This window comes from Glycine max, chromosome 3, assembly GCF_000004515.6.
Source record: "Glycine max cultivar Williams 82 chromosome 3, Glycine_max_v4.0, whole genome shotgun sequence".
Classification (NCBI taxonomy): Eukaryota; Viridiplantae; Streptophyta; class Magnoliopsida; order Fabales; family Fabaceae; genus Glycine; species Glycine max.
The window spans coordinates 36,898,807-36,904,256 of NC_016090.4; the positions used below are offsets into that span (position 1 = coordinate 36,898,807).

Here is a 5,450-nt window from a genome sequence, read left to right on the forward strand (position 1 = left end):
GTACTACATGTGATATGTAACCACATACATAAATAAAAATAAGATTATTTTTAAAATATTTTTTCTTAAAATTTGATATTATGAATAAAAATAGTCATTAAAAATAAAATTGTAATTAAATAAAAGATATTTTAAAAAAGATAACGTTAAATAAAACGAAATTAATTATATTTACTTAAATTTAATATATCAGATGACTTTTTTTATTTATATATAAATATAGAGGAAGTATATGATTTAATAAAAGCACGGGTGTACGGTTTTCTTCTAAAAATACTTATAGGCTTATTATAGGTAGCACCGATGAGATATTAGAAAAAGTATAAATGGCCTAGTTTACATTTCATTTTGGGGTGTTTGGTTGCCACATAATTTGGCTGTCTCTGTTTTTGCTTGACCAGACAGTGACATATCATAGGAGGGGTGTGCTTCATAATTCACTGTTAGCTAGGTTAACTAGGTTAGGGTTGAGTATTTGAGTAATGTATTGACTATCTCAATATTAAATATAAAATCTATCTTTAATTCAAGTACCTGTAAAGTAGAAGAGCTACATGAGTAGGGTGATGTCAGACCAAAACAGTGAATCCTTTACTTTTCAGTAAAAAAACTTTTTGTACTAAATTTTATATTAGTTCTATTAATAAAGAGTGAATTAAGTTATTTACAAGAATCAAAATGTAAGTTCATTAAAAATAAAGTATTACAAATATAATGTATATTATTACTACATTTGTCTAAAATATATATTGTTCTTATTCAAAAACATATCCTTAGAACCTATTTGGTTGTCCAACAAATTTGATTGCCCAAATAATGACGAGATTTGATTTTTTTTTTTTTATTGTCAAGATTACTTATGTGATCAATTGATTTTGAAAGATGTAAAATTTATAAACTCTAAGAGTAGATTGATTCTAAATGTAAGAGTTATCAGTCTTATTAAAGCATGCTCATATTTACATTTTCAAAGTTATTCTTTATTTAAAATAATTTTTTAAATTAAATTTTAAAACATTATTTTAAAACATAATTAAATTTTCAAAACCAATCCTTTTAAAATCATTTTCAAGAATTTATTAAAATTTAAAAGGAACCTAACTTTAATTTCGGACAAACTGCTTTTTACTCTCTTTTTTTCCCCTTCTCCATTACAGCAAGCTGCTTTTTTACTTAACAGATCTAGTTAGCGAACGATTTCCACACGATGCTGATCAAAGGCCTTCCCGTTTGGATGTTGAAATTGGGCTTTGGTGGGAGGCTGATCCACCTATTATAAGAACAGTGATTTGTGTTGGGCTTGCGTCGGCCGAGTTGTCCAGCAGTTGGGCTCTGCTCACTCCAGTTGGCAAATTTAGGGCCGTTGCTTCCTGCACCTCTTATCTTTTTTGGTTTCAAGAATCGTCAATCCAGAATATAAATACACTTTTTTTTTTTTTTTTTCTAGAATGACCAATCCTAAAGATATGAAAAAAATATTCTGAAAATGCCCTACTGACATCGACCATCCTTGGGGCTTTAACAGTCCGATAATTAAAGGATGATTAAGCATTAGCCTTCTGGAGTGCTCACTGCTCATAACATAAATTCTTATTTTAATGTTGAAGTATGTATATAAATTTTTAATGTACTTGACCTATATTTTTAAAAAAAAAATAGAAACATGAATTTTATGAAATAATTCAAAAATAAATATTATCTTTGTATTATTTAATTAGAAGACAAATATTATGATATTTTAGAAAAAAACGAACCTTATAATTATAATTAATTAAAGAAAAAAATGTGTTTTTAGTTACTGTACTTTATAAAATTCTTAATTTGTCCTAAGAAATGTCAAGAACCCTACTAAAAATATCGTGAAATCTGTTTCTTAATTTTATAGTTCTTCAAATTAATTTGATACCCAACCATCAATTACTAACAAATAGTGGTATATTACAAAATGTGAAGGCACGAAGAAGCCTACTTAATACGTACCATTTTTTCTTAAAAAGTTAGATAATTAAATATACTAATAAAAAAAGGTCTTGATATTTTATAAATTTATATTATTATTAATTTAATTATAATTTATTATTTTGATGATAAACTAATGTCTTCAGTCAAAATTTTAATATTTTATCCAAGTATATGATTAAGAAATAAACTACCTGGCTTTTGAATAAAAAGTTTCTATAATCGATTAAATCAATCCAAATTTCACAAATCAATGACATTCATATTACAGATGCAGAAAGTGAAGCACTAGAACAAGATTTAACAATTGATCTCTCTCTCTCTAATTTTTTTATAGTGCAGAACAAATGCTCCTCCCTTCTTTTGAACTGTTCCCCCGTTCCCTTGATGGTTAAGCAAGCAGCCAAAGATTTGGACATTCTCCCTTTGCAGACCCAAAGTTTATAACTTGATTTACTATTTGTATACGAACCAGAATTAAAATTAAGGAAAGAGATGTTATTCACAGTAGATGGCCTAAACTCTAGAGGATTATTCCACTGCTCTAGTTGACTGTTTGACCATCTCATTTCAACTTTTTTCACCTCAAGCCCTTCAATGTGCTCCATCATCATCCCTGCAGTCCTGTGTTTTATCAACTCTTGGCATCCTGGCCTATATAGTCCAATAACCCACCAGCATAATTGGTGAACCTTCTGTAAGTGATGTCCATGTTGATGAATCTCAAATTTCTTAACAATCCTCTCTTTGAACCAGACAGGAAGATGCCATTTTCAGAATTTGCAGTAATGTTAATGAAAACTATATTTGAGATTGAAGCCTCCTTTCAGGTTGAGTCTCGTGGGCAACTCGTGACATAGATAGACTCCGCTCTCCCCCAATGGATCATAGTATCTTGTGCTGATTCATGTTTGAGAATACAATGTCACTTACATTTCCTGCACAAGGAAGTTGAAACACTTCAAATCTATGTTTTAAGGCTAGGTCTTTATAAGCACAACACAAGTTAGTATAATAAAAGCGCTCATACTAATCAGGCTCAATAGAAGTAAGAGGCTTACTAAGTCAAGAACAAGTTACAAAAATGTTCCAAGAGAAAATAAACACTGTGACACAAGGTTTCAATGCTTGTTATTTGTTGAAATATAGGGTGAGACCTACTAAATCGAGAGTAGGAACCATTACATAGGAAGTGGGACTCCCATAAATTTCAATCAATAACAAGAAAAAGTATATCAAAGAATCCATTAGTAACATTCCTCAAATGTTCAATTACAATTAAGAGATTAAGAATATGTTTGAAGAGATATTAACACAAGTTAGAAAGTCTTGTTTCATAACGAACCAAGTTAGTGTTATAGATACATGCTTTGCATTCAACATTTGGAGACAAGAAAAAATAGCATTCACATAACAAAGCAATAGTTTCTGATGCAATCATTCATCCGGAAGAGAAGTAAGAAGAAACATGTTACCTCCATCACGGATCTGGAATCCAATCCCTCTATGAGAATCAACAATAGCGATATTGTCAAACACAAAATGCTTGAAATCAAACCAACTAGCACTGCCGAGTTTAATTGCAGTCGGTGACTGTAAGGTTGTAAACAGGGCCCGTGTACTACTTTGGACAGATTGCATCATCCCCGGTATCGATGTATCCTAGATTTAACTTGATGTATCCTAAATTTAATGACATCAGACCAGATTATTTGTTTAATCTATTTGTTAAAATTAATTTTACAAAAAATTAAAAAAATTAAAATTTGTAGATTTTAATAGATTCTCTTATATTACAACACATTTTGTTTCTTTTAATACTAAGTTTCTTAAAAATGAAATTTTTTAGGAGATATATAAGATAAGTTTCGAAAATGAATTTGTAGTAAGAGTCGAGTCTTTTATTACAAATTATCAATAATTACTTTTTATCAAAAATATTTTTTCATATCTATAATCTAGGTATTTTATTGGTGATGGATTCAAATCGAATAGAAATAAGGAGATTAAGAGTGTATTTGATTTGTATTTTTATTTTTAATTTTTATTTTTTGTTTTTATTTTCTGAAAACTATTTTTATTTTTAAAAGATTAAAATTTTAAAAATATGTTTGGTTTGATTTCTTGTGCTTTCAAGAAATAAAAACACTTAAAATTCAGATTTGCTTAAAATTATATTTCTTACCACCGTCTTTTTATTATTTTATTATTTTCAACGGTTGGAAATGAGATTTTATTATTTTCAATATCTAATTTATTTGAAAAAATATTTTCACTGAAAATGAAAACAAAAATTCAACCAAACATATTTTTATCACTATTTTCTATTTCCAGTAAAAATGAAAACAGAAAACAACTAAATCAAATACCCTAATGTTTTTATTTTAAAAAATTACATTGAAGCCCAAATTTTAGTAAATCTTACACAGTGAAGCTGTAAGTTTGGATGAGGAATAAGGAGGAGCAGGAATCAGAATTTGATTAAATGAAGATGCAATATTAGTAAGAAATACGAAACAGCAATAAGCAGGTTGATTGAGAGTAATGTTAGAGAGTTCAACATTGTTGCAATCGAGAAAACCGATGAGCCTAGGTCCGCATTCATCTCCTGAGCAAGCCCCAGTTTCGTTCCAACTAACCATAATGTTCTTCCTCGGATTTTCCTTCACCACGACTCCTCGGGGTATTCCTCCAGCCTCGTGCCGCCCAGGATGGTGGCCCCAGCCTCCAGCGCCACGCCGGATTTCAGGAACACGATGGCCGTCAGGTATTTTCCCGGCGCCGGGAAGGTGACGTGGCAGGGACCACCCTCCGGGCAGGAGTTGATGGCCGACTGGATTGCCGCCATGTCGTAGCGGAGGCCGTCAGCGGCGGCGCCGAAGTCGGCGACGGAGAACGTGTTGGGATAGGTGTGACGTGGCGAGAAGGGAAAATAAGAGGAACCTGGCTTCATTTCTGGATTCTCACTCTCTACGCTCCACTACCTACTCTTCTTTCATAATTAATAATTTGTATATATTATATACTATAGGTTCACTTCTTCTTCTTTTTTTTCTGGTGAAATACTATAGGTTCAGTTGACTCAAGGTATATGATTTTTTAATTTATCATATGAAGATATTATTATATTCATAATTCAACGCGCAAGACACAATTAAAAAAATTTCTCGGTCCATGATTCCATCTGATGTATTGGAAAAATACATATGCTGAATTATCATGTTATATCTTACATGTGTAAAGTGATAAATGACTAATCCTTATTCTTCGATGGAGAATCTATGATCCAGTTCTATTCAGATGAAGCTAATGTCATTATAATTAGATATATTGTCCGTATAGTTAAACAAATGAATGATTTTTTAGCTTTCCATCTTGGTGCCATTTGGATTCACAAAATGAGTAAACGGATGTGTCAAAACCAAGTCAATCAAAAAGGTAATGGGAAATGATAGGAAAATTTCTTGCAGTGGAAAAGATTTTCAAGTTTC

General features: G+C 30.8%; 1 pseudogene; it reads right to left on the minus strand.

Moving 5' to 3' along the window:
* Window positions 1–2,181: 2,181 nt before the first annotated feature.
* On the minus strand, window positions 2,182–5,037 carry LOC100778275 (uncharacterized; annotated as a pseudogene).
* Between the last annotated feature and the right edge of the window lie 413 nt (window positions 5,038–5,450).